General features: G+C 37.3%; 1 protein-coding gene and 1 pseudogene across 1 annotated transcript in view; both read right to left on the minus strand.

Moving 5' to 3' along the window:
• Positions 1 to 15,124, minus strand: part of DIAPH3 (diaphanous related formin 3) — a 546,228-nt gene that overhangs the window by 116,177 nt on the left and 414,927 nt on the right.
• LOC132509077 (U2 spliceosomal RNA) lies at positions 1,141 to 1,342 on the minus strand (annotated as a pseudogene).

Raw genomic sequence — 15,124 nt, forward strand, 5'->3', positions numbered from 1 at the left:
CAGGGTATATGCCCAGTAGTGGGATTGCTGGGTCATATGGTAGTTCTATTTGTAGTTTTTTAAGGAACCTCCACACTGTTCTCCATAGTGGCTGTATCAATTTACATTTCCACCAACAGTGCAGGAGGGTTCCCTTTTCTCCGCACCCTCTCCAGCATTTATTGTTTGTAGGGCACAAAAACAGAAATATAGATCAATGGTACAGGATAGAAAGCCCAGAGACAAACCCATGCCCCTATGGTAAACTAATCTATGACAAAGGAGGCAAGAATATAAAATGGAGAAAAGACAGCCTCTTCAATAAATGGTGCTGGGAAAACTGGACAACTACACGTAAAAGAATGAAATTAGAACACTCCTTAACACCATACAAAAAAATAAACTCAAAATGGATTAAATACCTAAACGTAAGACCAGACACTATAAAACTCTTAGAGGAAAACATAAGAAAAACACTCTGACATAAATCACAGCAAGATCTTTTATGACACACCTCCTAGAGTAATGAAAATAAAAACAAAAATAGGCAAATGGGACCTAATGAAACTTAAAAGCTTTTGCACAGAAAAGGAAACCATAAATAAGACAAAAAGACAACCCACAGAATGGGAGAAAATATTTGCAAATGAAGCAACAGACAAAGGATTAATTTCCAAAATATACAAACAGCTCATGCAGATCAATAGGTATATTTCTGACAGAGCCAGAAGACATGTATAAGAATGTTCTTAGCAGCACTATTTGTCATAGCCCAAATCTAGAAACAATATAAATATCCACGAACAAAAGAAAAAAAAATTCACATATTCAGAGTGGAATGCTAAATAACCATCAGAACAAACAAATTACAACCTCACACAACAGCATGGATACAAAGTGTAAGATTGTATTTATAAAAAGGACAAAGTAAGTCTAGTTACTGCTGTCACAGTCAAGATACGTGTAGGATGCGAGGTTATGAAAGGGAGGATCTGGAAGGGGCTCTGTGTTTCTAATAACGTTGTTTCTTGATCTGGGTATTGGTTACATAGGTAAGCTTACTTTACGAGCATTCATCAAGCCAGGTACTCAGGAAGTGTGTACTTTTCTATATGTTATTCTTCTATATACAGTATACATTTAAAATGCAGTAAGAAGTATAAGAGTATAAGAAATGTTTAAACAAAACAAAATAATACTTCCCAGTGCAGTGAAATGCATAGTGCCAAGTACTTTACTGAAACAAAGAGAGGGCTTTGCTGAGGCAATACTTTGTACATTTATAAGTCTTTTATTCCTGATTTTGAAATACTAATAAGAACAGATACTACACCTGATCTCAGCCAAAAGGCTGAGAAGCGATAACGGAATCACTTTACTGTACACCTGAAACTAACACAACATTGTAAATTACCTATACTCCCATATAAAATAAAAATTAAATTTAAATTTTTTTCAAATAATAAAGAATAATTTTACTTAAAAAAAAGAAAGTAGAAATAGTATTTGGTATTTCTTGAAAGAGGACAGTGAAGGGTTAAAGAAGATCTTAGTGTAAAACTATAAAGACATTCTAGGTAGGACTACAGATCTGTTTAGAAGAGGAACACGTGACTAACCCTATAGGTCTACAACATGGAAACAAATAAATCACACTTTTCAAAACAGATAGGCATGGACCCAGGGGCAGAGAAACTACCACAAAGAGAGCATACCAGCAAGACATGAAAACTCATCACAAACTAATAACTAAAAACATTACTCTCAAAACCTTCCCTTTTCCTGGCTTTAAAACAAACAAATATGTAGAAGACACAGAGTTAATTTCTAGGAAACATTACAAGTTACTATGACATAGTACCTAGAGTTACTGACTCTGCCTACTTAGTTCCATTACTGAATATATTTATCTCTCACCCTGAGCAGATCATGTCTTTTTATATTTAGGTGAGGAAAGGGAATGGGGATCAGTGAATGAAGAGAAAGGAGGTTAATAGAATGGAGAGTAATAGGCCTTGTCCAGTTTCCAGCAAATGAGTAGCAAACAGACAGAGCAGTGTTCAGGAAGTGATGAAAACCTTGAGACTTATTAGAGAGGATACTGCTGCCAACGGCTGCAAGTGTAGCAGGGATCCCAGGGGCTCTCTTGGGCAGTGCTTCTCTCTGCCTGGGAGACTGTACTAGTTACCTCTTCACGCCCTATGCCCTTCATTTATTTCTGTCTGCACGTTCAAAAATAGAGCCTCATCATCATTATTTGAGAAGTTGCCTCATGACAGGTCACAATGAATTTTAAAAGATACTTTTCTCTTTTTTTCTCCTCCTTTGGGACATGGGGAAGACTAAGACAAAGGGATGAAATTATACTTTTCACCCAATGATAAAATATACTTTGGATTAAATAAAACCCTGCTCATGGTTTAACAAACATCAGCTTAAGAATCCCTTAGCCTAACTATATTAACAAGAATAAGAAATAAAAGGACTAATAATAAAAGTTTCTTGGTTGTGTCTTATACTTGTAACCTTAAAATTCTATGGATTTTGAGTTATTAGCTTGTCAGAATCAAAGTACAAGGTGTTATTAACATTTTTAATGCTTAATCTAAACAGTGTTTTTTGGTTCATCTTTCCATATGGGTATGAGAATTTTGTTTTCATCTGCATATTAGCACTTTTCTGCTGCATACATGCTTTAATGGGAAAAGTATGAACATATAATTTAACGGCCTAATCATATTTCAAAATAAAAAGAATTGCCAGAATCTTTTAACCTCGAGGCTACGATAATGCACTGGGTGAGGGTAAATGAAGTCGATATATGAGGTAAACGGTGATGCGCTAACACTTTCTTTAGCATACTTCAATGTTCCTTTATTTCATTATTCCTCTAGAAATCGGGATTAGGCAGCTCCTCTAATTAACCCAAAGATGTTTGACTAATAGAAGGAGATTGCGAGCATAATTAGTTAAATGATAATGTACATAGCATTTAATGATCATTGTCATTTATTCTAATATCAGAGCTAATAAATGGTGAAACTGTTTAAGCCAAATGCTATCATATCACAATAACGTACATCATGGCTAACACTAATAATTTCTAATTTACTTGGGAATCAATGGGACATGCAGCTTTCTTAATGCATGTCAATGCTTTCTTAAATAAATTTATAGACCCTCATAAAGTAGAAAATATTTACCTCCTTACCTAGACTACATAACAAAGTAGTCATACCACCATTCCCCTCCAAAGCACAAATAGTTCTTCTAGCTACATTAGCTACATCCTTGGCTTTCATGAGGCCGGTGTAATGTATTAAGACACTAATTTACAAACACTCACTCAATAACTGTAACTAATATGAATTCCAAATGCAAATCTCATCCCATTCTCTTGTTTCCTAAGGAGTCAGTGAATACAGATTAGCCATCAAGTTCTTATGCAGCACCGGAAGGCTACTTTTGCTCTAAAAGGCAAAAAAAAAAAAAAAAAAAAAGAAAAAAAATAGAGTGGTGCTTGATTTTCTCTATTATGCATTTCCATCATTTTCTCTCACATTAAGAATTACAAAGGACAAATATATTCAGATATGTGCTGCAAAATCACTGGCCAATGCTATCTACAGGACACAAAAAAAAGTGGGAAGACTGTATGATTTATATGGAGAAGCACAGTCATTATCCTGAGCTAGAGGTACCACCGTAACTCACTCTCATCACCCATATCATCACTCTTTAAGAAAGCATAGTGAAGAGCACTTTAGTCTCTGGATCACATAAAAATGAAAAGCTGAAAGCTAGAACAGAGGGAAGTCTCCTTTATACACAGTTATTAGAAGAGAGAAAGTGAAAATGAAAAATAAAAGTAAAATCTGTGTATTTTAGTAAAGAAGGAGATAGACAACTTACGAGAGATTTTAGCTTCTGGTTATTCTCAATAGGGATAAACTGAGTCATTAGGTGTTTCGCCATCCTGACTGCCCACCTGCTGCCCATTTAGATGTTTCATACTTCTAACTTTAACTTTCTTTAAAGTTAATGGTTACTTTATGAAGAAATCCAAAAGGCTTCCAATGAAACACAGCAGTCCACTGTCCCTGACTCTCTTCCTTATTGATGCTTCTCCTGCTATCTCTTGATTCATCAATTATAGACATTACTTATTGATTTTCTATTGTGATAGATTGAAGCTTAATATCCTCACAGCTTGGGTCTCTCCATAGGGCTGCTCACAACATAGCTTCTCCCAGAACCAAGAAACGGGGAGACACAGCACCCAAGACGAAAGTCACAGTATCTTTTGTAACCTAATCTCAGACGTGACATACTATCATTTCTACCCCATTCCGCTGGTTATACAGACTAATGCTGGAAAATGTTTGGGGGGTGGGTTACATGAGAAAGAACAACAGGAGGCAGCGATCACCGAGGGCCATCTTGGAATCTGCCTACCACAGTGCTTTTACTATTATGACTGTAAAATAGCATACAAGGCCACGCCAAATTCCAGTAGTGTACCATGATTGTACAGTTGACCCCTGTACAACACGGGGATAGGGGCCCTGACCCTCCACGCATTTGAAACTCTGCATAGGATTTATAGTCAGCCCTCCATACACGAGGTTCCTCCCAACTGTGGTTCCACATTCATGGACTCAACCAACAGTAGATCGTGTAGTATTATAATGTTTACTACTGAAAAAAAAATGTGCATATAAGTGAACCCATATAGTTCAAACTCATGTTGTTCAAGGGTCAACTGTATATCACTTTTTTCTAGAATTAACAATTGCTTCTTATTTTCCTAGTGCCTGTCACTCTTTCCATACTTGTCCCCAAAGCTTTATAATACAATTATACGATTGTACACAGTCGTATACAGTTATACAAATATAATAAAAATTGTACAGTCAGATATATCAGATTATCTGTAAATTCTACATTCCCCCTTATCTTCCCTAGAACTCTGTATGTTTATGCTTTTCAAAATACTGTACTGTTTTTTCTGCTACTATATTTTTCATATCCAAAAGATTTTTGTTTCTAATCCTTTTATACATACATATATATCTTATATATATGACATATATCATCCTATTCTTTTCATCATTGAAATATTTGACATCTTTGCAATTATTATGGTGTTATTCTCTGTTTACTAAGAGTTCCTCTGGTTTGTTTCCCTTCTTTTTTCATGTTGAATGTTTTCCTCAAATGTCAGCTGATGAGTCCTTGGGCCAAATTAATATTTCAGAGAAAATAATTTGTGTGAGTAGGCTTGTTAACTAGTGGGCTTCTCTAGTTAACTAGTGGAATGCTCTTGCAGTAAGTTAGCATTTTTTGAGGGAAGCGGGCCCATAATGCCAGTATCTGAAGATCTTTTCTCTAGACTGTTCATTATCTCCAGAAAAATCTTCTGTCATCTGCTTGGAGTATAAGCTTGGCTTCCACTGAGTGGTGGCTGGGGCCAGAAGAGGACTGTGCCATTCACGTCTCCTCTTTTCTCCTGGAGATCCACCTCTGTGTTCAGGTAACCCCTGTTTCCAGTGCAGCACCTCACCTCTGGCTTGCACCCCATTTATAGTTTCCAGCACAATTTTTCCAAACAACATCTGTACCTCCCACCTCCTGGAGAGGAGGAGGAAAGGAAGGGAGGGAAGTGCAGCCGGAGGGTCACAAGTCTGGACTTGGGAGCCATGCTGCCTGGATGGAGGTTGACGTGCTCCTTTGCCATCACCCCCACTTTCAGCTGGATGTCTCATTCCTCTTGTCAGTGGTTCCTGGCACCTGTGACTCCTGAGCCCTTATGTGATGCTGTGAGGAGCACATCAGTCTGTTTCTCATTGGGATCCCCCACTGTTGGGGATTGAACAGTGTCACCCAAAATTTATGTTGAAGTCCTAACACCTGGTACCTGTGAATGTGACCTTATTTGGAAATAGGGCTTTTGCAGATGTAATCAAGCTAAGGTGGGGTCACACTAGATTAGGGTGAGCCCTAACCAAATGATTCGTGGCCGTATAAGAAGGGCATGTGAAGACACAGAGACACACAGGGAGGCCATGAGAAGACAGAGTCTGAGATGAGAGTGACGCAGCCACAAGCCCAGGAACACCGAGGATGCCGGCTACCTCCAGAAATGAGAGAGGGGGAACGGGTCCTCCCTCGGAGCCTCCAGGAAGAACCAACACTGCCAACACCTTGATTTCGGACTTCTAGCCTCTGGAATTGTGAGAGAACAATTTTCTGTTGTTTTAAGGCCCACAGTTTGCGGTAATTTGTTTGGTAGCCTTGGAAATGAGTACACCTGGATTCCAATTTCCTCTCTCCCGCAACATCTGCTTCCCTGTCTTTATATGCAGTTGTTCCAGGTTAAACATGTCTTGACTTCATAGAAGTTGACACTGGTTTTCATTACTCCTTTTCCTTGTGGCTTTGTGGTGACTCCCATGGGGAAAAGGAGGTAAAAATACCTTTATTATTTTATTTTAAAACCAAAAGTCTCTATAGACTTTTAATTTTTTGTCTTTTTCTTTTCTAAACTAATTCATACCAATTAATGCACTTTAAGTGCAGTATAGGAACTATTCATAGTAACAGAATTAATTTCAATCTCTCCAATTAGCACACCCATTCTGCATACTACTGTCACTTTGCTCAAGAATTTATAATCTTTCTATGGACACATGCATCATGGAAGGTAGGCAGAGAAGGGGAAGAATGAGGAGGAACTAACATCTATTGAATTTATTAACTATCTACTCAACTGTAGGTACTTTAGTATAGTCCCTATTTAATCTTCCAAATAGTCTATGAAGCACATAGTGTAATTTCTCTTACAGCTGAGGAAAAGGAAATCCAAAGGTTAAATAAGCTGCTAGGGTCACCCTTTTATTAAGTCAAGAAGTCAAACCAAGGCCTGTCTGCCTCTAAAGCCCGAGCCTGACTCCATGCTGTTTTCAAGTCATACTGTTTGACCAGATCACCCAAGGCTTCTATAAGCAGGATTCAAAATCTGGCTAGTTTTATGCTTTCACAAATAGTCAGCGAGTAAGAACAGCTATTGCTATTTTTTAAGTAACTACAATACCTGACAGGCACTTGGCAAAACCTTTATTTCTGATACTGATGACAATCTTGAAAAGTGGTTTCTGTATCTGTGGCTACTCCAGACTGAACTTTAATGAGGGGCAAATAAAATAAAATATAAAAGTAAATCTAGTAGTACCTTAGAAATATTGAGTTTAGCACCAAGCGTTGTTTTTGTAGGAAAAGGTCTCAGACACATGATGTAGTTGGCACATGCCTGGAGGAAAACCAGCTGCATTAGGGTCCCCACCATCCCTGCTAGAGTGCCTTCCTCATATGTAGCACGACACCCAAACAATGCTTAAACACAGTTTCAGCATTGTGTTTAGATGGCATAGATGTTCCAACAGAGTGTCCATTATTTTCCTAATTAAGTACTACGCTATTTTAAAACATGAAATACCTTATCCTCTAAAAAAGGGATGACTCTGCTTGGCTGGTGCTCTAAAGCAGCAGTCCCCAACCTTTTTGGCACCAGGGAACAGTTTCATGGAAGAAAATTTTTCCAGGGATGGTGGGTGGGGGTGTGGTTCAGGCGGCAATGAGAGCATGGGGAGCGGCAGATGAAGCTTCGCTCGCTTGCCCGCTGCTCATCTCCTGCTGTGCCGGTTCCTAACAGTCCGCGGGCCGGTACCGGTCCGTGGCCTGAGGGTTGGGGACTCCTGCTCTAAAGCACACTCAGTTGGCCTACTGCCAAACTGACCCCTATGGTTACATCTGGAGATTAACCTTTAGAACTTTTAGGCAGTTGGAGAACAAAATGCCCTTTGTCACAGGGCCTGTGAAGCACCTGGGCTACTTTTCTTTCCCTCAGACTTTACGGACAGCTATTATTACACAAGTAATAGCCTCTTTTTTCAGCTGGGCCATTGATGCAAAAATTATCTTGCATCTCCCTGAGCAGTAACCTCTCACAATCCATCTAGGAGACATGGCATCCTCCACTGCCCTTGCCTTCCTTCCTCACCCAGAGACGGTCACTTTCAGGAGGAGACCTTATATCCTAGTTCTCAGAGAAAAAAAACTTCATCACGTGAGACCTCTAAACTCCCTTACTCAATATTTGTATCCACTTCTCTCCATATATCCTTTCTTTCCACCGTCCAGGTGCTCTCCCATCCCATCCCCCAGCAACCTCACCCTCAATACTGCCCCACCAAACACTCATCCCTCCCTTCCGGAGCTCCTTCCCTTCAGAATACAGACAGTAAAGCCAGAGCCACACGAAAGGCAAAGAAACACAACCCCTTCATTGAACTACAACCTGTTCTAGTTCCAGCTATTTCCCTTCTGTTTCATTCTTTCATACCCAGGCTTTTAGAAAGGACAGCCTCCACTACTCTAACCAACACTGTCTGGCTTCATTCTCTACTATTCTACCACAACTGCTCTTCCAGAGGTGAACAGTGAGACCTGTGTCCTTCAATCCAATCTGTGCCTGGGCACTCCTCCATCCTTTCCTTACCTGGCCTTTCTGAAGCCTATGGCTTTGCTGACTGCTCTTTCTCTTGGCCTCTGGGAGACTGCTCTTTCCCAGCTGCATAACCCAGTGAGTCCTGCACACACACCTTCCTGCCTGGGAGATCCAGCAAGACTAATGACAGTCCTGGGTACAGGTGATGTCTTGCCCTCCCTGCCTCCTGAGTGAACCTCCACAGTAGCACAAGTTCACTGGACCTTAACTGTTTATCCGAAACAATTTATTTGTCACTAAAATTGTAGATCCACCAACCATTTGATATGTTTTCCACATTTGTGGTTATGTCAATGAAAGTTTAGTTTTCAAATGACAAAAAAATAACAGTAAAAGTCATTTGAGAACTAGACTCTTATTGACGTAGTCACAAATGGGGAAAACATGTCATGTATATATGCATAAAAATGTAACGTAAAAATAGAGAAAATTTGTAACAAACCAGTAATAAAACAATAAAAGAATTATTTTTTATTCTTTGGAGAATTTGATAAAATCAACAGATCCTTTGAGCAGGAAAAAAAATATGCCCAAGCACAAAATCTAAAATGAAAGTACAGAGTTAAAGGAGCTTCTAGAGTCTATCCATTGACTCCTTATAAATCCAGACTCTGAACCTATGCTATAAGAAAAGGAGACATTTAGAATGGGCCCCAAAATTTAAAGATAACAATTATAGTCCACTGTGTAACACAAATAGAACAAGAGACATATTAATCATAACAACTATTTCAGAGAAGTCAAGGACATAACTTTTCTTATACAATAGTTCTTTATCTCCTTTCACTCAATTTAGTCTCAGCCTTCAACTTACATCTGTGAGTACTCATTAAATGAGAGGCATTTGCTATTTCTTGCATAAATGTCCTTTTAAAACAACTTGAGGTCTTCACTACTTGAGAACTTTCTAACCTGTTCATGCTTAAGAGTCTGTTTGATAATGACTAGCCAAAAGGTTGTCCTGCCCTGACTATAAATTAGAAAGGCCTTTCCGTCTACCCACAGGGCATCCTTACCCAGGCAGGAGCCCTGCTGAGTTTGTTCTTCCTTTTGCTTGACTACATAGTAAATAGCAGAGACTGATGTTTGAATAAAATGTGAAATCACCCAAATTGTTTTATATTCTTGGGCTAGAAAAGTCTCCTTAAAAAATGTTTAAGTCTTTTGACACTTACAGGTAGTACTTAATTCTGCTTGAAAGCCCAAGTGTAAGGGTGTCAAAAACAATTAGTATTTTAATAGTTCCCTTCCTTAGGCAGGCACAAATTCATCAGAAAGAGAACAAAAAAGATTCTCAAGAAATTAAGCCAATGACATTTAGCAAAATCATATAATTTGACTATATTATTCTTTATGCTCTTTCTACTTTAAAATAGGATACAGTTAAAAAAAATGGAAATGGTAGTTGTCACCATTTACTACTTTGATAGATAAGGTTTTCTAGACAAAGACTGGTTTGGTATCGTCCTCACTGTTTTCAGAAAAGCCTTATGGTAGTTAGTGCTCAATAGACACCACTGAAAAGCTTACAAATTTCATAATTCTGCCTCAAGACAAATTCTTGCTGTTTCGGAAAAAGGTAGGTCAAGAAATAAGGGGACCCAAGGCTGAGTGAAGCAGGGAGGGGGGATGGTTGTGTGTGAAGTTTTAATATATCAACAACAAAGCCTGTCTTGTGCGCCCCCCTTAGTGTTATTTTGTGGGAAATAATGCCAGTTCAAAGATATCTACCTAGCTTCACATTTAATTCTGACTTCCAGTCTTGGAGTGGCAGAGCAGCTGTGCCTGGAGGCAATACAATCTTATTTCTATAAAAATCTCTCAAAGCTCCATACATAAGTGGAAGAGTCAAAATAGATAATCAAATCCAAATTAAGGCTATTAAGAATTGATTTGGTGTAAAGATAATATAGCAAGATTTTGTTTAGGTTATGGATGCTCACTGAAAATGTGTAATCCTTGTTTGCCTAAAATTTTGATTATGTTTTATCTTATTTTGTCACAGTTAAATAGTTTTATCATTAGGCATTTTAATAGCATATAGTTTATAGAATTCTTTCTGATTACTCTATATCCAGTTAATTAAAAAAAAAAATCCCACTGTACCACTTAATGAAAAGAGAACCATCTAATGAGATGCAATCAAACTGCAGGCAGATGCACCATAAGGTGTGGCCGAACAATTCATATTTGTGGAAGCTTTGTCACAAACATTTTACAGAGTCTACAAGGGAAAAGAAGTCCCTGAAGAGAGCAGAAATCACTGTACCCTGAAAAACACTAGTCACTCAGTGGTAATACCACTCAGTTTTATAAAGAAAAAAAGAAAGAAACAACCAAAGAAAAAGAAATGGGAGTCATACCAAGTCATTTCAAGGACTTGGAGTCATACCAAGTCCTTGAAAGTCTTCTTTCAACCTTCATAATGTGGGCTCCACTATTATGCAATCCTTCCCATCTTCATCCTTTTTCTGTCTCTCACTCACTCTGTTACTCACCTGTGTCCATTCCTAAGGCTCAGTCCTTGACTTGCATTCTCTAGCTTTGAAGATTTCCTGCAGGTAACTCATCTGCTTATGCAGTGTTAGCAAGTCTTTGTGAGGGTATCAACACAGAGCTCTAGACTTGGCTTCTCCCCTCGCACCTTGATCAGCTCTCTAACTTTCCCCATTCCTTGCAGCCAAACCATGTCGGCTCAAAGCGGCTACAAAGTCCTTTCGATTCTTTCTTCTCTCTAACATTTGTCACTTTGATTCCATACAAAGTGCTCAGACCTGTCATTTTCCTGCTCAAAAACCTCAGTAGTCCAAGTTCTTGGTCTGGCATCAGACTCTCAATATACTTATTCCCTATCTGGTCCTTTATTTTTAACCAGGCAGGTGATTCACTGACACTGATTCACCAACACCCAAATATAGTATGATTTTATTAAAATGCGTTAATAAATATTTTGATTATCTTGACTTACTATTTTCTACAAACTATAGAAAATCTTTAGATTTCAAATGCACTGTATTAAGTAAAGAAATGAGATAATGCCCTGTACTCATTAGCAGATGCTTTCATTTATTTACTGTTGTTAAACTTTGCTTGATTAAGCAAGGGAAAGAAATCTAATTAATAAGTAACTCTCCACTGCTAAGGAGTAAATAATCCAATCAAGATTGAGCCTAACCCTTCACATCTAATGCAACAACCTTCAAACCTGTGACGGTCAAATATCTCCTTTTGATGACAGATAACATATTAGGGAGAAGATGAGAAGGATAACTCCTTCTAGCTACAGATAGAGCTTTAGCAATTGGCATACTAAGTCCTACTTATTTGGGTGACAACCGTAGACCCGATTTTGCTCAATGTACACTAATTGTTCTATGCAAGCCTAAACATAAGCATGTCTGTTCATTCAACACATTCTTACTAAATATCCATGTGTCGGGCACCAACCATGGAAGAACTGGGGTTATAGCAGTAAACAAGCCAGAAACCCTCCTTTATTGTCTTGTCTGCACCCTGATGGATCTCAGGAGTAGTGTGGCAGACACTGAATAAGAACATTTTAAGGCAAATGTGTGTTGCATAATAGGAACAACCAGGGTGCTAGTAAGAGCATATAGGTGCTTATAAGAGCATACAGTTTTACAGGGTTCAGACTAAGGTTCAGAAAAGACCTCCTGGGAAAGTGTGTGCATGCTGCTTCTGCTTCTTCGCTCACGCTTGCCCTCAGGGTTTTGCCTCATTTCTACTTATCCTTCAAAACTTAGCTTTGATTTCAGGTCCTTCTAGAAGCCAAGTTTGAATTGTCCTCATAAAGTCTGGATTGGTCTTTCAGACTTCTTGGTGTTCCAAAAGCTCTGTGCATTACCGCTATCTTGGCATTAATCAGATATATGCGAATTGTTGCTCATCTGTCTCCCAACTGGATAGTGGGTTCTTAGAGGGAATCACTACATATTAAGTGCCCAGCAAGTGCTTAATATATTTGTCTAAATAAATGAATGAGTGAAGGTTTAGCAAGGAAAAATACCAAATACTTAATTTCTTCCTAGGTCTTAACAGACAAAGCAAAAGATAAAACAGGGAAAGGTTTTAACCAAAGTATTTTGGGTAGAGATTTGGAGCACAATACAAGGGCTGAATTATTCAGTGTGTACAATTTCTGGAGTTAGAATATTGTACTTTTGAGGTCATCTTTTGCCAAAATATATTCTGTGATATTTTAGCCCCAAGGTCTCACAGGATACTTTATAAGGATTTTCTCATTCTGCAATAAAAGATGATCTCTGTCTCTCTCTCTCTACACACACACGCACACACACACATATATAGTCTAAGTCTATATTTATAATCTATATATAATCTAAAATTTCCATGATCTTTCTAACAGAGTATAAACTTATTAGATTAATTTAGATCTTTTAATAGAGAGTTTATTAAAAGAAATAAATAGTGGTCCTCATTCAAGAAGGTGGTTTATCCTTGTAATCGAAGCCTCAGATAAAGAAAAGAATGCTATCTAGTGGTTCAATCTGAGAACAAGGGAGAAGATAGACCAGAGGCTAGAAAACCTCTGAGAGGGTGTGAGGGTGTATCTCAATAGCTCGAACTTATGCCACAAGAGAAAAAAATGTACACACGTGGTTCACCCAGATGATGGGAAGAGGAAAAGATAGGGATTCAAGCAGTTGTATTCAGAGCACGATGTGGGAGAGAGATTAAGAGCTTGGACTCAAAAGTCAGATGGACCTGGGTTTGAAATTTGGTCATAGGACTGGACACAAACTATCAGACCTGTTCAATCCTTGGTTATTTTTGACTATAAAATAGAGATAAAAACATTGACTATCTAATAGGATTATTGAGAAGGTTAAATGGGATATGTATAAAGCATTTCAACATATTGCTTGGCTTTTAATTTAAATAACTCAAGCAAAGTAACAGTAAATATTAACTTATTATTATTACTATTAATATTATTATTTTATTTAGGATGCAAATAAATTTAAAATAATTGTAGAAAATCTCATATATCTTTTAAAACTAATGAGATAATATCAACTACTATATATTTTTAGAAAATATAAATATCAGGTGTTAGTTTTGTTTAAGTACATGAAAGCAAATTAAAAAATAAACGGGGTTTCCATGTTAAATTTCAGTTGCATAGTTCAGTTGTAGGGTTAGTACTTCCAGTGAAAACACACTAATTTTTAGAAAAAGATTTCAAAATGAACTCTGAAATGTCACCTTTTTCTAAAAAATATGCATGATGCTTGTTGCAATGTCCTTAACCAAATTCTGCATTTTTCAATGTCTAGTCGGATAAATCTATCTTTATACATACAATCCTTAAAGATTAGTCTGGTGGTTTGAATTTTTTTCACTTGGTTAGAAGTATAAAGGGAAAACAAAAGAAATATCAATGAAAATAAGTTTTTAAAATATTTTAATCCACTACATTTTTATTAGAACAGAGAATTTGATCTTTATGGTATATCTCCTTTGGTTTGCTGTATAATCTACTTGCTTAATTATCACAAAAGCCTTAGAACTTACGATAGTACATTGGCCTTGGTAGAGATAGAAATGTAATGCTCACCTGCTTTTTTCATCTGGACCAAAAGTATCACAATTTACAACTATAGATGAACCTTTGTAGCCTGGACACTTTACTAACATTACAGTCACAGAAGGACTGTGTTTCTCAAGGCCAGTACACAAACTTATCTTAAATAATTTCCCCCTACAAAATGGCCAACATATTTATTTTAAATTAAACACAGCATGGGTATATGTATGCCATTATAATCATATCATATCATGGCTGTGGGTCTTTTCTTTAATGACTTACAATGGAGGCTGAGTTGTTTATTTCATATATTGTATTGATAATAATCATTAAAAAATCTAAGTACCTATATTCAATCAAACAAGAAACATGATGGAAATCAAAACTATATTACGGTTGTGTCACTAAAAAGCTCTGTACTCTAAGAAAGTTTTCCGCCTCTCTGAGTTTCTCTGTCCTCTACAGTTTTTGCCATTATTTACTATATCACAATTACTCTAAATAATAACCCAAAGCTAGGGATTAATTATCCACAATGAATTTTTCTGACTTATTACAATTTTTTCTTCCTATTGTTAGACTAGGAAAAGGCAAAACAATAAAAACATACTATTGAAAAAAGTCAAAAGATCTATTTAAAATTTTGGTGTAGATTTTTACCTTTTCTCTCATTTATTAAGCATGTATTATGTATACTTTACCTTGAGCAGTCAGGATCTACACAGCTATTAAAAGATCATTACATTCATGTCTTTTTCTTATTTACCGCATACTCTTTTTTATGTTATCCTAGAAATTCTACTTAAGTTTCTCTACTCAGTCAGACATTAATACTTCTAGAACGTAATTCATCTGTACCCAAAACAACTCTCGAAAAAAATCTGTCAAGTATCTTCTCATTTCTAAATCTGGTAAACTTTGGTAACAATCTCACTGAATAAACGGCAATCATGATGGATGAATTTGACTTTGACTATGAAAGGTAAGCAGAACCCTGTAGTACATAACAG

Source organism: Lagenorhynchus albirostris, chromosome 18 (assembly GCF_949774975.1).
Source record: "Lagenorhynchus albirostris chromosome 18, mLagAlb1.1, whole genome shotgun sequence".
NCBI classification, from domain to species: Eukaryota; Metazoa; Chordata; class Mammalia; order Artiodactyla; family Delphinidae; genus Lagenorhynchus; species Lagenorhynchus albirostris.